Raw genomic sequence first — 18,243 nt, 5'->3', positions numbered from 1 at the left:
TTCAATACAGCACAGGAATGTAAATGTATGTTCTCTTCCTTATGACTCTTTTAGTAACACGTTCTTTTTTCTAGTGTACTTTACTGTAGGAATACAGTATATAATGCATACATCATACAAAACATGTGTTAATCAACTGTTTGTGTTATCAGTAAGGCTTCTGGTGTGTAGTAGGTTCTTAATAGTTCAATTTTGGAAAAGCCGAAAGTATACATGGATTTTCAATTGGTAGGTGGTCGGGGCTCCTAATTCTGAATCCCTAAGACTCAACTGTATTTTCAACTGTAGTTTCTCAAAGTAACATAACTTGGAAGAAGTGAAATCAGGAATCAAATCTAGATCTATTTTAATCCCAAATCTGTTTGCCATTCATTCACCTCTCTGTTTATTAAACCAATATTTGTTGAGTGCCTAATAATGTGCCAAGCGTTGTGCTAAAAGCTTAGAAAAGAGAGTGAATCTTTACTCATATGGAACTTAGAGTTTATTGGAGAAATCATGCATTAAAACAAATACACATAAAAATAGAGCAATATAAATTGCTAAAAGTTGGTGAAGGAAGGGGTGCCTGGGTGACTCAGTCAGTTAAGTGCCCAATTCTTGGTTTGGCTCAGGTCATGATCTCAGGGTTCATGAGTTCCAGCCGACGTCGGGCTCTGTGTTGGCAGTGTGGAGCCTGCTTGGGATTCTCTCTCTCTCTCTCTCTCTCTCTCTCTCTCTCTCTCTTTCTCTGTCTCTCTCTGCCTGTCCCATGCTCTCTCTCTCTCTCAAAATAAATAAAAAACTTCCAAAAAAATTTTAAAAATGTTTTTGAAGGAAAATTGTAAGAGTACTAAGAGAATAAATCAGAGGGAGAATAACTCAGATTGGCTGGCCACAAAACGAATCACGAAGAAGAGCTTAAACTCTGAGATAATCTAGATTTCGGTGCTAGTCTGTCAGCCTATGATGGAGCCGGTTAATTTAAGCGAATCTCTGCACAGTACAATCAATTCAATAATATTAGGCCAAAGGTAAGGTTTAAGAAATGCAGTTATGTTTATATTAGCATATGCTCTCCTACCTGTGCAATGACAGGCAGCTTAATTGATATGTGACAGGGCTTTGGATAGCATGGGTGTGTAGGAGAGAGGGTAGAGAGGAAAAAAGAAGGCATAATTCAAGGTGGTCAATCCGCTGGTTGATGTTCCCTGCTTTCTACACCTTTAGAGCCAGAAATTGCCATCTTCACCTTGTGTGATGAATTGTTATTTTCCACACGTGGGATTTAGTTTTCTCCTGCTTTCCCCAACATCTCTGCAAATCCACTTGCCTCATAGCAGGGTTCTGAGGTTTAATCATTTATTTAGTGTGTAGAAAGTACTTTGGGTATCTCAGAAGAAGTATCTTACATAGAGAATAAATAACACAACAATAACAAGCTGGTGAATTGTAGTTAGTGTGCACATCTCATCTCAAGTCCTGCCCGGACCCCACTAGTTATTCATCCATGGGTGGGCAGGGTGAATTACTGAAGTAAAAACACACACATTATTCCTGGCTCTGAGAGTAAGCCCAATGGAGAGGAGGAGAAGAGCTCATAAGAGTTGAGCTGAAAAGGGGATAAACAGAAAAGCGAGATCATCCAAAAAGTGGATGTTTTAGTTTTTTATTGTTCAAGAAGGTCTTTCTAGAAATTTCATGGGCATCATGCAGTGCACTGTGGGCTGTATTTCTTTTTTGTGGGTTCTGAACCTTGATTTCGAAAAGGCACTAGTGACCTACTGAATGCCTTCCAAAAGATAAAGTGTAAAGCATTTTTCTTCCCAAATGGATTCACATTGGTGATCCCAAATACAGACCCGTAGACAAAAGAGATGTCCGATCACTTGGTCGGGGTGGGCAATACAAAACTAATTGTTCTCGTCTCCATCACACAGTCATGACCACTGCTACCTCCAATCTTTCTTCAGCTGTGAGCAGGAAATCCTGTGGCATGAGCACATAACCATACAGAACGGATAAATCATCCACGGAGACCAATCAGATATGAGCCATGTTCAGTTAGGGGCTGCTCTACTTCTGGCCTGCTTTCTGACTGCATCCAGATTCCTCAGAGGCAAAACCTGTGGGGACGGCCATTGCCATGGCAGTGAAACTGGTGTGAACCCAGAGTCACTTATTTCTTGTGGAGCTGCCTCTGTTAAGTTGTCAATAGCCAGAGAAGGTTGTTCATATTCGTGGAGGAGTTAGTTCAGTCAGTTTGCTTATTTCTTTACTCTATTTGAGCTCATCTTGACTGGGAAAGTAGGGATTTTATGGAAGAAAGAGGGAGAAAAGGGAAAGGTAATTTTTGGATCAGGGGCGATTTGAGAAAGGGAATAGAAGATCTAGATTTTTGAGTGTCTCTTGGTACAGATTTTCATCGATTTCTAAGGAAAGAATTAGAGTCTGATTGGAAGGTGCTCTCCAGGCAGGGCGGGCAGGGTGGGGGGGAAGTTATACCGTAGGTGCTAGAAGCACAGGGCAAAGCCTCCAATAGCAATGGTGCTGGTGTTGAAGTTGTGTCTAGGAACCTTTCTCAGTAACCCAGACCAAATGGGAGGGCCTTGCTCCAAACTCCCCGCTTCTCTACCTCCACATAAATAAAAGCTGCTCCAGTTCTTCTAGAATGAGCTTTTCCTCCGTTTTTATTCAACTCTTGCCTCATGCCTTAGCATGTTCTCTCTAGCATCCTGCTCTAAAGAAAAATAGTGGAGGCTCAAGGCCAGAGGGCGGGGGAGGGGCCCATCTTCTGAAGTCCAGGAACCCCAGGCTTCGGTGCTCCGAGGAGCAAGGCAGCTGTCGCTACATTCTTGCTGTCTGCTGGCCAGACCGCTCAAGGGTAGGCTCAAGCCGCCCTGGACGGTGGCAGCAAAGAGCAATTCCGAGTCGAGTAGGAGTCCTTGAGAAGAGGGCCAGCTCGGTGGAATCTTGTAGATGCAGCAGAGGACAGTTCTGCCGGGGGGCAGAGCCGAGGATACATGTTTATCGCCAGGCCTCTGGAATGCTTCAGGGCAGAGGTGGGAATGCGAGGAAGTGAACCTTGTTCTCCTGTATGCCTGGAAAGTGACGTGGCACATCCCCTGGGCACCAAGAGGCCCTGTTCCCTACAGAAGGGTGGCCGCGCTGGCTAACTCCATTCAGCCGTGAGGAGAGTGCTCGCCCTCTGGAGCGCCCTTAGGGGAGGTGACATCCGGACGTGTGACCACTTTGGGATGTGTTGTGTGTCTTTAAGACAGCAGCGTCCTCCCGGCCTGTCCCTCTGGGGCTGGTATAAGCTCTGAGAGCAGCTTCACCCAGGCCTGGAGATACAGCTGGTCCTCCATTCATCACCTCTGACCTTTCAGAAGCCCCCTTCTCTCTGCGTCCTCTAGCCATCTGTAAAATCACTGGGTCAGATTCTCAGATAGAAAAGAAAGCAGCTAACTGTTCAATAGATTAAGTAAATGTGTATTTGTGGAAAAGGGGGAGGTGGATCATAACATTTTCACTTGAGAAATCAATAATCCAAATATTAGCAGGCCTCATCTCCTCTTAATAGCCTCGTGTTCAATACTCCTTACTCCAGAAAAACTTTCATTTCCTTTGGTGAGAAATCTCCATGTGTAAGGAATATAGATCCCATGCCCGTAGCGAAGGCCAGATGATTCTATGAACTGAACGGTGTGCAGTTGTATAAAATAACCTGTTTAATTCCCAGTATAGAAAACTATTTGTTTTTAAATAGTTGCTGCTAACCTTTTACCATTAAATGTAGGTGCTCATTTATTCATTTAATTGTTTGGAGCAATGGATTAGTGGGTAAGCAACTATAATATTTCAGTCCAATGCAACGACCGACGTTTTCGCTCACAAATTCCAGCCACACATTGGGAATGGAGTGTCTGGGCAAATCAGATCAAAACTTCATGAAGGTATACAAGGAAAGGACTTGATCCTTGGTTCTGTGGACTTTTTCTTTGAATCCTCGAAGCAAGTTCAGTGAATGAGCTCTGTCAATCGGGTTGTGCCAACTGTAAATGTAATTCTGATAGTATTGATCATGAGTTTGATGTCATTTTCTGTCCCCGGTTTGAGCGACTTGCAGAGAAGACTAGACCTCAAGGTAACCCAGGTGTTTGCCTGTCCTTTTAGAGTTGTCAAAGTGTTTTCATAGGTCTACTCTTTGGAGTCTTCGAAGAACCCTGTTAGGTAAATAGAACAACTAAGCAAGGCAATTACAATCATTCCCATTTTACAGCTGAGGAAATTGAAGTCCAGAGATAAAAAGATGAGCAGACCAAAGAAAAGACAGGTGCTACCTCTCCCGATTGCTTCTGAGCATAATTCAAGTGTCTTTTCTCCTCCTCCTCCTCCTCATCTTCTTCCTGTTCCTCCTCCAACTCCTCCTCCCCCTCCTCCCCCTCCACCTCCTCCTCATCTTCCTCCACCTCCTCCTCCTTGTCCTCCCCCCTCCTCCTCCTTTTTCTTCTCCTCCAACTCCTCCTCCTCCTCCTCCCCCTCCACCTTCTCCTCCTCCTCCCCCTCCTCATCCTCTTCCTTCCCTTCCTCCTTCTTTTCCTCCTCCTCCCCTTCCACCCCACCTCCTCCTCATCTTCCTCCAACTCCTCCTCCTCCCCCTCCACCTCCTCCTCCTCCTTCTCCTCCTCCACCTCCTCCTCCTCCCCCTCCCCCTCCACCTCCTCCTCATCTTCCTCCAACTCCTCCTCCTTCTCCTCCCCTCCTCCTCCTCCTCATCTTCCTCCACCTCCTCCTCCTCCTTCTCCTCCTCCACCTCCTCCTCCTCCCCCTCCCCCTCCACCTCCTCCTCATCTTCCTCCACCTCCTCCTCCTTGTCCTCCCCCCTCCTCCTCCTTTTTCTTCTCCTCCAACTCCTCCTCCTCCTCCTCCCCCTCCACCTTCTCCTCCTCCTCCCCCTCCTCATCCTCTTCCTTCCCTTCCTCCTTCTTTTCCTCCTCCTCCCCTTCCACCCCACCTCCTCCTCATCTTCCTCCAACTCCTCCTCCTCCCCCTCCACCTCCTCCTCCTCCTTCTCCTCCTCCACCTCCTCCTCCTCCCCCTCCCCCTCCACCTCCTCCTCATCTTCCTCCAACTCCTCCTCCTTCTCCTCCCCTCCTCCTCCTCCTCATCTTCCTCCACCTCCTCCTCCTCCTTCTCCTCCTCCACCTCCTCCTCCTCCCCCTCCCCCTCCACCTCCTCCTCATCTTCCTCCAACTCCTTCTCCTTCTCCTCCCCTCCTCCTCCTCCTCATCTTCCTCCACCTCCTCCTCCTCCTTCTCCTCCTCCACCTCCTCCTCCTCCCCCTCCCCCTCCACCTCCTCCTCATCTTCCTCCAACTCCTTCTCCTTCTCCTCCCCTCCTCCTCCTCCTCATCTTCCTCCAACTCCTCCTCCTCCTCCTCCTCCTCCCCCTCCACCTTCTCCTCCTCCTCCCCCTCCTCATCCTCTTCCTTCCCTTCCTCCTTCTTTTCCTCCTCCTCCCCTTCCACCCCACCTCCTCCTCATCTTCCTCCAACTCCTCCTCCTCCCCCTCCACCTCCTCCTCCTCCTTCTCCCCCTCCACCTCCTCCTCATCTTCCTCCAACTCCTTCTCCTTCTCCTCCCCTCCTCCTCCTCCTCATCTTCCTCCAACTCCTCCTCCTCCTCCTCCTCCTCCCCCTCCACCTTCTCCTCCTCCTCCCCCTCCTCATCCTCTTCCTTCCCTTCCTCCTTCTTTTCCTCCTCCTCCCCTTCCACCCCACCTCCTCCTCATCTTCCTCCAACTCCTCCTCCTCCCCCTCCACCTCCTCCTCCTCCCCCTCCCCCTCCACCTCCTCCTCATCTTCCTCCAACTCCTTCTCCTTCTCCTCCCCTCCTCCTCCTCCTCATCTTCCTCCAACTCCTCCTCCTCCTCCTTCTCCTCCCCCCCTCCTCCTCCTCATCTTCCTCCAACTCCTCCTCCTCCTCCTTCTCCTCCCCCCCCTCCTCCTCCTTTTTCTTCTCCTCCAACTCCTCCTCCTCCCCCTCCACCTCCTCATCCTCTTCCTTCTCCTCCTCCTTCTCATTGTCAATAGTTAATAGATACCATTTAAAACAAAGTTTGTTTTTGTCATTATTTAAACCAACACTTTTTTTTTTAACACCTCTGACCTTTTCAGATCCTGGCTCTGCTGCATTTCCAGCCCTGGCCCTGCCCTCCCGGCCTGATCTCTCTTCTCTCCAAGCAACACGATTCTAATCAATTTGTCCTTCGGTTGCTGTCTCCTGTTCCCCAGTGAGACATCAATGCTCTGACCACAAATTTCAAAATAACTTCAGAAAACAATGGTAAAAAGTAGATTTTTCTACTGTAACTAATAGGTATTCCTGGGCAATTCCTTCCGTGTTTTTGCACAGCGTATGCGGTTCATAAATAATGTCAGAAGTGGGCCTTCGCTCCTTCAGTAAGGTGGTCATTTAATGTAAGTAAATCCACATTAAATATTGAAGATCGGAAAAAAGCAGCCTCTTCAAAGAGGTCACATTTAAGTGAAGAAAAAAAAAACAATGTGTGAGGAGAAGACCAGCCCGGTGCTGGATGGCACAGAGTTAATGGCTCATAGAGAGCATATACATGTTTTTTAAAGATGTTTTATTGCTTACAAAAGGAAGTAGTCTTGAGAGACTGGATACATAAACTGGCTCCAGCCAGCTGCGGCTGTCGGACTAGGAAGGATCCTGTTCAATTAGTGTTGTAAAATAAAATACTTTGTAAAGGAAATAAACACGATGCGAGCTAAGATTCATGCTTTCAAATATACACAAGGTTTGAATTTTTAATTAGGGCTGCTAATTACAGTCATCAGAAAGCAGAACAGAATAGATTTTACCTTGCATTTAGCAGACAAGCCTTCAACCCCAGTGTATTTTTCAATTTCATTAATATTTTATGAAAATGGCCCTTGCAGCTTCAGCCTATTCTAGTCTCCTACAAAACTGCCCCACATTATGGATGCCAATGCCTTTAAGCCATGCGCATTAGTGTGATGACAAAATGCAAAACAGTGTCTTGTCAACCATTGCATCAATTGATTCTATTAGATAGTGTAAAAACAGTTGGGTGTGAGTTATCATCTCAGTGACACTAATGATGAAGCAAGACACTGGCTGAGAACAGCCATTAGCTATAAGCCAGAAATTAATGATTCTAATATTTTTGAACAAATTAACCTTAATGAACTGGGCTCGCAGATACCGGATTATCTACAGAGAAGTCAGCGAGTCGGACGACACTGATACGCGTACATGTGGTAAACACACATAAACGTGGACCTTAAACACACACAAAACCTACACGGAAGTGTTTTATATGTTTACCCATCTCACGCCTGCCGGTGTCTCGGAGACAATCTGGATACAACTAGTCACTCCCCCGATCATCATGTAATTTGTAGTGATTTAATATTTTATAAAATTGCCCGTAACAGGGTAGAAGTATAAATAAAATAGTCCCCCAAAGTTAGAGGATAACGGATTGCCAGAACATAAAATTGTTGTATGTTGTATGCAAAGAACTTTCCTAAGTGTAAAGGGAATCCTTCTGTAAAAGAATCACTTCGTCTGTTACTGTGAAGAATATCATCTCTGCTCCATATTTGTTTACCTGTGTTGTCAGGTTTGGAGTTTTATAAATTAGTTTTTCATAAAACATGTCACACCTGTGGAACTCCTTAAAATGAAGCTGAAAGTTACCCTCTATAAATACTTAGGAAAAGTTAATCCCAAACTACACATTGACAGGATAGATTTGAAAAGTAAACTAAAATAGAGACAGAGCATTTTCGTTAACAATTTCTACACAAGACAAAAATGCTGTACAATACAGTTTTTTGACCCCTTCTTGAATTCCTTGTAATTATTCATGCGCCAAAGTTAATGGAATTCAGTTAGCTGTAATAAATTTGACGGACAACTCAACTGGAATAGGCTACCCTAAGATAGTTCACTGCCAAGTTCAACTGTAGCTTGAGAAATTATAATGGTATTTTAACAGGGGTTTTGGTAAGACTGTTTGCTATGTGTTTTCTCCACACGATCATACTTCTGTTTTCTTTCTTCATTCCAAATACTGCATTCAGGTAATGCCACTCTTCATTACAAAGTCTCTGTACTTTTTTTCTTTTTCTTTTCTTTTTTCTTTTTTTTTTAGTATTTAATACCAACTCAAATCTGTGGTCCAAAATCCTGGAAACCCATTCACAAATACTCCACAAAACCGAAATGGCTAATATAAAGAAGAGGAAACAAAAGTAAGGTACTTGCCAACAACAGTTTGTTGGCTTAACTTTGACTTGCTTTCCTGGGAAGGAAGAAAACAGAATTTTCGATGTGAACTGTCAGCCCTAGTTATGACAGAAGCTCACTAGTGAGAGATCCAGAGTCTCCCTTCCATTGGCAGAGAGAAGCAAAGAAACCTTCCAAACAGAACTCTTTCAAGCTTCCTCTACAACTCCACTTAAATAATTTACTTTTTATTTTTTTCTCAGACTATTCTTTTTAAAGTGGGCTGACATGTGTGTTGACAAGCACGCTTTACTGCACAAGATGACTTGTGTATTTGGAAAGGGAAAAAAAAAACCACAAAAAATTCCTCCAACTCTGCAAATAAAAGAACCACTATATTTCCTTTGGGGAAATACACTTAGTCTGGACTCTGTCTCAAGCTCAAGGGAATGAAATATAAATTAATATAAGTAAAATAGCTGCTTTGGGGGAGGGTTATTGTTACTAATTTGAGAACCAAACCAGTGGCCGTCACCTAATTTGGCAAACTGGCCATACAATCATTAAATTGAGGCAGAAAAATCTTAAATCCATTCATTTGAACATAATACATTAACTTGTTTAATCCATGAACATTTAAATTTTAAAGATTTAAAAAAATTTTTTTTAATGTTTTATTTATTTTTGAGAGAGACAGAGACAGAGTGCGAGCGGGGGAGGGGCAGAGAGAGAGAGAGAGAGAGAGAGAGAGAGAGAGACAGAATCTGAAGCAGGCTCCAGGCTCCAAGCTGTCAGCACAGAGCCTGATGCGGGGCTCGAACTCACGAACCGTGAGATCATGCCCTGAGCCAAAGTCGGACGCTTAACCGATGGAGCCACCCAGGCACCCCATGAACATTTAAATTTTAAAATGCATCTTTTTAAAGTTCTGGCCATCGCTGGAGAGTGTAGTAGATGAATAAGATGATGCGGCAATAATGGCTTAAGCATAGCTGCTGATTTTCTGGAGCCTTGGTTTCCAACTTCAGTATTTGGATGATGCGTAGTGACTCAGCTAGGAGGTGGAAAGACAGCAGTCTGTTCTGGCCATTCGTGTACATTTGGGGGTAAATGGAATGAATGGCCTGTGCTAGCTCTGACCCTTTTACATGGATATAATACAAAAGACTCCTTCCTACTTATCTCACTGTAGGAGGGTTAAAATCAACCTCTTTTCAGAGAAACACATTTTCTGGATAACTGAAAATTTAAAGAAAAAATTAAAAAGATGGTCTTTTCTGAATAACAATAATAAAAAAATATTATTTCAGCAAAAAAATCATTTCTCTCTCTCTATCCCTGACATGTTTTCACAAAATGCCTTTTGAAATGGTTCACCCAATTCTATCTTGTATGCAATTTTTTATCATGTAAAATGTACTCTGTAAGGGAACATGTTATCAGTGATGTTTTAAAACTTCTCCTTCATAACATCTTCGCCCTTTATGAATCTTTCAGTTGTTCCTGGGGCTGAGGGGACCCTGACATAGGTGATGTTCAGCCCTAGGACTTTGACATTAACCATTTCTTTCCTACAGGGTCTTCACCATTGGGTGGGCACACGAACATACAATTTTATTTACTGCCAGACCTGAAGTTATATGCACATCAAAGTGATAAGCGGAATAATTGCTCCAGAATAAATCACTCTGAAATGTGTTTCAAACTTGTAGTGAAAAATGTTTCAAGAATTAAGATTATAGTAAATAAAAAACCTGGCCATTTTTTCCCCTAAAAACTTATAAAAGCAACATATTACTAATTAATAAATATTTTGGGATCTAGGTGCAAAAAAATTTTTGGTGAAAAATTCTTCTGATTACCTGATAATCCAAATAGAAGGTATTGTAAAGTTTTGAACAGGTGATTCAAAACTTGACATACACTGGTCTTCAACATCCCATCCACGCCAACAGACATACGCTTTTTTAAAAGAACCTTGGTGGTTTATAATCTCTACTTATGCGATAAAGTCAAGGTGGTTACTTTTATGTCTACTTCAATACTCATGCCTTCATTCCTCCTATACTTCTTTCAGGTAATCTTATCCCACGCGCGACTTGAGCAATAAAGCTGTACTGTCCTATAGCCACAGGTATCTTGAGCGCCTGAATTGTGACTAGTCCAAATTAAGATGTGCTATAACTGAAAACAAATACCAGATTTCTCATTCCTTTACAGTTCTTTACGTGTCACATGTCTAACCTACAGGGTAGGAAGCGACGTGGTAAGCTCTGGAGATTCTAAGATGAAAACTACAGTGACTTGGCCTTCAAGGAACTCAGCTGAGTGTGAACATGAGAAGTCTGCAGTAACTTTTCCAACCGTGCTATTTTCCGGTGGCTCGACATGCAAAGCAAATGCCTTTCTGTTGTTCTTTCTATGGAATCAGTATCTCTGATATGTAAAGGTCATTTAATACTTGTAACGTTTTACACAACTCCCTGCTCTTGTCCTATTACCCAAGCACAGAGTTTGGATAACTTGGATGCTACATCAGGTCGGCCTCTCCTGCCAACTTCTTACTTTAGAAAGTGAGTCACTGTTTAGGACATCAGACTCTTGCGGGGGCTGAGCCCGCTGCCAAACCCCGGGCATGCATCTCGAGCTGGTCGCCCAGCAATGCTTGCTCTTGTAATTGGCATTGACAACCTCACCCTGCGTATGGTCAGTGACAAGGCTGTTCGGGGGCCAGGGTACACTCAGTTGTCGAGGTGTAGAGTTTTGCTCTGTGTGAATCTAATTGTCCTGTAGAGGGAGGGTAGCTGTAACTTTGTCCTCATTAGCATTATACTGCCACCATTACTGATCTGGCTCCAATCACTAATAGTAAAGTGCACCATCCTTGGGAGAAAAAAACATGTGAAGAACTGTCACTCCATGAAAGCAAAAATACCTCACTTGTACCATGGCGTTGCTGAACCACGTTAATTATTTTCTGGAACCATGAATGGTAATTTAGCTTCCCAAGAAACAGCTTTATTCTTGCCATAATAAGGTGTTCTCCTTCTCCCCACAATGAGACAGTTCAAATATTATAAGTGTTTCCTGACTTTGTCACATTTTCCTCAAAATAGCTTTTATTAAAGTCAATTAATTGATGCTTGTACATATACAAAGCTTAATTTCTTTAAAAATTTTTAATGTTTATTATTTTTGAAAAAGATTGAGAGAGAGAGAGAGAGAGAGAGAGAACACGCCAGTGGGGGGCGAACAGAGAGAGAGGGAGACACAGAGTCAGAAGCAGGCTCCAGGCTCTGAGCTGTCAGCACATAGCCCCACACAGGGCTCGAACTCACAAACCACGAGATCATGACCTGAGCTGAAGTCTGATGCTCAACTGACTGAGTCACCTAGGTGCCCCTACAAAGCTTAATTTCAAAGAGGGATAAATTTTTGACATGCTGTGAAAAATAAGCTCACTGACCCAATCGAAGGAGAGACATGGAGACTTGGAGCAAAGTGAAGTGAGGCTTTAACCAACGTTCTTGCATGTCACTTACTTCTCACACATGCCAACAATGGGATTATCTTTATGAAAGTTTTTTTGTCATACACTTGGTAGTCATTAAGCCCAGTGCAGTCTTGTTAGGGTAAACGAATTCATTTGCTCAATGTTTTACCCTTTGGTCTATGCCCCCCTGCTTACCACTTGATTGGACAATGGTAGGGATTGACTGACAAGTGTGACAAAGGCCACAGGGCCATCTCTTGTGATGGGAATTGATGTCTCTGTAAATATAGTCCTTCACCTTCAATACCTTTAAATACCCAATGTTTAACCTCCAGTATCTCACATTTGCTTCCATTCTTATTTTTTCCCCATTTATAACTGACTTCAGGCCCCCAAAGACAAGAGTACAGACTGCAAACATTTTCACTGTTCAGATGGCCAACTAAAATATTTATTTACTCTAAACATTTGATTAAGGATACTAATATATTTTACTAAAATGTATACTTGGGTCTATGGCTCTATAGTAGATAGTCTATTGTCTCACACTTCTGACATATAGCCAACTTAATATGTTTTGTTTTGCACGAATATAATTATTAAGAATCATTGTTATAATATTAACTACATGAAGAAAATAATATTAAACCCACAATTTATTCTTCCTCCCTTAGTTTATGCAATAATATATTATTTATCCTCAATCACTTTCTAATGAACTCAAATAAACTCCTTGAAAGAATTTTATCACGATGCTAGATAGGATGAGATTTAATTTTTCAGAATGAAATTTTTTAATCAATACGTCTGAGGTCAAATGTATAAAAATTAAACTTTGTATCTCCATTTTTATATATTGTTCCATTACAATACAAAATGGTTGTGCTAGCCACTTTTCAGATACAGATAAAGCAAAATATTAGCTGAAAGCCTTAGTTGAAACATGCAGAATCCCTTCAAGTATCTTTTATATTCCAGGGGGAATAACATTTATATGACAATTATTTTAGAAAAACTGCTCATCTAAAAATTCTACAGTTGTCTTCAATCAAATCAAAGCCATTTCTAGATTAAAGATCTTTTTAGTTACTTGGAAATGAAAAATAAAATGTTTTTATGCATGTATAAAAATGAATGGGTTATATGAAAGCTGCATCAGATTGCATCTTGGGAATATTTTACCATTTAAATAAACTTACATTTGTATATAATAGCACTTTAATAGTAAACAAAACATGAAGACAGCAAAGTTAGGTTGGAAATCATGTAAGCCGCCATGTTATTTAGGTAGTTAATAGAAGCAAAATTCTGGTAACTTAATCACAACTATATTAAAACTTAATTAGAAAATAAGTTAAATAGTTAATTAATTACATGAATCCACAAGCATTTTATATTGTAGTTTTCATTAGGTGCATTAAGAATGAATTACTAATATTTTCTGCTGTTAATACACGGTTAATTAATGATTAAACAGTATTTAACTGCTCACTCATTAATGATTTATTACAGTTACTTAAACAGTTTCACAGATTTGAGTGCCTTAAATAGACATCTTAAGATTACTCTCCAGGTTTACCTTCTTTCTAATGCATTGGTTACTGCATTTTCTATTGTATTACCCTGATCTCCTTTCAACTATGACTACCAAATATCCTGATGACCTGGTCAGTAAGAGCTAACACATTGGCTGTATGAATTCGACCGCTAGAGTTGAACGTGAATTTGACCACTAGAATCGAACATGAAAAGGGGCACGGATCTTCTTGTGTCAGTTCAGCTCTGCATTCCTCCCACCCATAGACGTGGGTTCTTAAGCCGTGAGAGAAGGGACTGTGGGATGTTAAACCCAACTAACCCAACTGGGAACCCATCTTAGAATCTGCTCCTAATCCAGTACCTAAATCACCTTCAGGTTGATTGCAATTCTGCCTTAGAAGAACATGCTATGTAGGTTTGTTTAGGTAGAGAGCCAGTGAGGGCTGGTAGAACCCTTCCCTTGGTCAAGTGGCCTGAGGCCTTGGGCAAGGCAGTCTGTGCATTGCAGGCATTCTGGGGGAGGGGGGAGAGAAGGGCCTGTCACCGTGCGGTTCACTTAGAGGTGGCCCGTACTGGGAAGAGGTGGATCTTATACTTGCTGGGAACTGATTCTTTATCACAGATGTGCTTGTCATTGCTTCTGGATTTGCCTAGAGTCGCCCAGAATGCATTTATAGTCTCTGATATGTACCTGACAACCAGATTGAGGTATTTTTCTCCCATATTGGGAAACTACATGGAAATAGCTTCTGGGGTGTGACATTGCAATCTTAATGCTTGTCTTTATGTATCTATTTGTCCTTATCAGGGGACTCTGTGGCTGCTAGGAGACTGTGTTTAGCTGGTTTAGAAATGACAGTAATGCTCTGCAAATGGCTTTTCTTTTCTAACAATTGACAGGTATGTGATAGGGGTGAAACCACTAAAATTAACTCTCTTTCCTCCCCACCTTTCACACAATAGAGCTTTAAAATATAGACTGTCAGAGGGAATGCACTTGTTTCACATTTGCCAAGAAACGACAGAGAACTCAAATTTTTAACCTTAGAAATATTGATAAGCCTTGTCCAATGGAGACTTGACTATCTTCCTGCACCAGGAGCCATTTTGCAATTAGCTGCCAAATATCTTACTCTAATTAAAGTCCATGTCATTTTTAAAACTATTTATTTTACACCTGTCTTTTAAAAAAAAATCATTTGCTACAAAGTCAGGGTAATGTGACACTTCTAGATCTCCAGGAATAGAAAAAAGACAAAACTTATACGCCGTATTTGAATGGGGAAGCCAGTATATCGTAGGATGGCTTCTGTCCTCCATGAAGAGAAAACGATAGAGACAGAACTGAAGATAGTCCAGAATGGAAGAGGAAAATCAGGTCAGATATTGCTGATTAATGCTATTATTAATTGCAATCTCAATTTGTAAAGGCTGATTGCAGTTAAATATTTGGGTCAAGGGACAACTGTTTTAGAATTATAAAATGTTTTAATGTAGATTATATTATATATGAGAATGCATATTATATATATATATTAATGAATAAGAATTATGTATTCAGTTACGTGTGATAAAACAAAAAAGTTAGTTTTGCTGGACATTTCTAGAAACTATTTAGAAAGAGTCATATTTATCTTTATAATTCAAGTGTTGTGGGGTTAGGATTTCAAAATCATTTGGTTAGTACCCATTGCCAGCAAAGCTGTGTCAGATATATGTGTGTGTGTATATATATATATCTATATATATATATGCATTTCATTAACTGTCAACTTCTGATGGAGTACGAATGGAACATTTGGAAACTCTAAGAAATATATTGAAGGAGGAAAGGAGAATAGAAGGAGGAAGAGAGAATGTAAGTGATGTTTAAATGTTTTGCAAATTTTATACCTGCCTAAAGGAAGTGGGTATTTGTCTATGATAACTTTTGGAGGTCAATTTAGGTATTTTTATTTTGTTGCCTCAGTGGACAAATTTCCATTATCCACTGATGGCCTTTTGAGTTGTAGAATTACTTTTCATTCATTCACTCACTGATTCACTGATTTTTGTTGGGTATCTGCTATGTGATGGGCACTGAACTGAGCAAGGACAGGGACATCAATTTGGAAATGAAACCAACAGTTTCAAGAGAAGTGGCGATATTGTAGCATTCTAGACCCAGTCAGTGTGACTCAGTAGAAAAATAAAAGGTCAGTTTTGTAGGAAAATATCAGTAGCCAAACATCTCTTTATATTTCTCTTCTTTTATTACTGTAATGATCTTGAAGGAAACTGATAAAACTTATTTTTGATATTGGTGAGCCCATCATCCAAAGCAACTTCGTGTAGTGGCCTCTTCCACCATTTAGGGCCTAGCCAAGAAAAAATCCCCTTATAGCAACCTCAGGAGATGAACTTCTACATGGTTCTAGTAAAAAAGTGGACCAGAGTTCCATGTTTCCATGGACCAGAGGCATGTTTCCGTTTTAGAAACAAATGCATTTCAAATATCCGGTCTTCTTTGTATTACCCTTCATGAACTAGTGTGCTTTATGTGAGGGTCCTCTTCTTTGGGAAGAAACAACTCCTTTGACTGCCATCTTTAGGAGGATAAATTATGATCAAGTGACCAGGTATGATCAAAGAGAAAGGGATGGAGAACCATGCTGCTTAAAGTCTTGTTTGCCTTTAGTCCGAGGGAAAAAAAGGAAAGAAAAAGCTGCTACCCAAGGTGAGTTTGGGCCAAATTATGTTCTCAATGCTAACCAGGTGGATGAAAACGGAGAGGTTAACACCTGTAGCTCCTGGAGCCACACAGATAGGCTAAGTGGCGTCTTTTACTGTATACAAAATTTTTAGTGTCTTTGAGTTGTTCAAGAAGGAGTCTATGGCTTTCATCAGATCTTAAAGTGTTCATCTCCCCAACGTTAATAACAATTGCCTTCACAAACTCATTTAAGTGACAACACTGTTGCATCAAGATATACTTCTTTTAATTCCGGAATTTCAAGATTTTTATATGAAATTGTTTCCTTCAAGTCCAGATTATGCAAAATCCAGTCAAGACCTATTATCTGATGAAGCTGAGGAGAATAGAGGGCTGACTTTCATTACTCTGCTTTACACAAGTTCATTTCTATATTCTGCTGTATCGTTGGTATGTAGACAAGGCCAGAGAGTACTTCCCTCTAGAGGACAAGAAAGTTTTAAAAAGAATCCTGTTTTGGTTTGCTGATAAGCTCCGTAACCTAAAATAATTTCTCTGGTTTTATTTATGTACTTGTTATAGACCTTTATGCCACTTTCTAAAATTAGTGTCTTTCTAATTTTTCTTGGGCAACTCACCATGAAAGAGTTTCTATCTTCAAGGAGGGGGAATAACTATTTCTATATCTCTCAAATATGGATAACTATACTTTGTTCTTCCATCAGCATATTTTTGTGACCTCACCCTTGGTAGTTGAAAACTTTGCACAGTAATATTTTATTCCATCCCAGAGGTACCATAAGTCACCTTCCACCTTCCTAAGATAGTCACCAGGTGTCAGAAAATGGCTGGTTCTCTGTAGCTAAAGTTGAAGGTAATAGTCCTTGGCATGTCTAAATGCACTTTAAGAAAAGAAGTTTTTCTATGAATAAAAGATGTGAAAAAGTCAGTCATGCTAAGATATCATTTTTAAGCATATGGTAAAGCATAGGATAAATGAAAGTTTTCTTATAAGAGCAAGTAAGGTAATATGATTTTATTTAATAATAGAGCTTATACACAAATTAACTGATCCAATCACATTTAAATTATATATATACATATATATACGTATATATATACATATATATATACGTATATATACATATATATATACACGTGTATATATATATATATATACACACACACACACACACACATATATATATATATATACATATATATATATATATATATAATATATATATATATATGAATCTCTTGGACCAGGTGTGATGGAATGTATTCATTCTGGCACTGAGCTTTCACAAGTGCAGTTATATGCAAGCATTTTAGAGAAGGGAAAAAGTACAATTTTTCCCATCTAATTTATGTCCTTAGATGACATGATGGCGTTTGAATTTACCCCATCCACCTATGATATTTCCATTAAAGATACCAGATATAGGCAAAAAGCTCAAAGTACTTATAGATACAGTATTTTAACATGTAAAGTCCAGATGGAACTTTTATGGGTTCACAAATAGCATGGCTCACCGTACTGGAATGCTGGGTCCAAACTGCAGATCCCTTTGGAGGTTTACAGTTTAGAGTAAAACAGATTTATTAATAATCAATGCACTCATATGACCAAGAATGTTATCAGCTCATCCAAGATGGAGAACAACAGGAAACTTAAGCCAAGCCTCATTTTATTTTTGCCCTTCTTACTATATGCATTGGAAAAGAACCCCATTGGCCCTTTTTTAGCTAGTAATGTCTAATGCAGGAAGACAGGAATAAGCAGAGTAGAAAGCACCTGTCAGCTCTATTTCCCACTCTCCTTGATTAGCATGAAACATTAATAGGGCTTTCAGAAATTCTGGCCTGAAATGGGCTTTGCCTGAGAACGTGTCTGTCTTTACTGCACAAAAGCCACCGTCATTAAAAAAGGGCAGATAACTAAAGAAGACTCTTTCTTGAAATTTATACCTTTTTTTCATACAATGACAAATTATTTTAATAATGGGAATCACACACACTGCCATTTGTATAATGTTTCCCATAAAATTCCCCCATTAAATTTGCTCCTTTACTTGACTCATCCCTTTTTTTAAAAGAATGACACACACAAAATGATACATCATGATTTCTTATAAAGAATTGAAAATGAACATACAGTAATGGGTTAACATACATTTTAATAAAATTTTCATTGTTGTGCATTTCACTTTTCGATACTGAAAACCAGGGATGTTCCAGTAACCTCAGGCAATGCC

The sequence above is a fragment of the Panthera tigris genome, chromosome A1 (assembly GCF_018350195.1).
Source record: "Panthera tigris isolate Pti1 chromosome A1, P.tigris_Pti1_mat1.1, whole genome shotgun sequence".
NCBI classification, from domain to species: domain Eukaryota; kingdom Metazoa; phylum Chordata; class Mammalia; order Carnivora; family Felidae; genus Panthera; species Panthera tigris.
The sequence above is the reverse complement of the archived record's forward strand: the minus strand, read 5'-3'. Positions refer to the sequence as shown.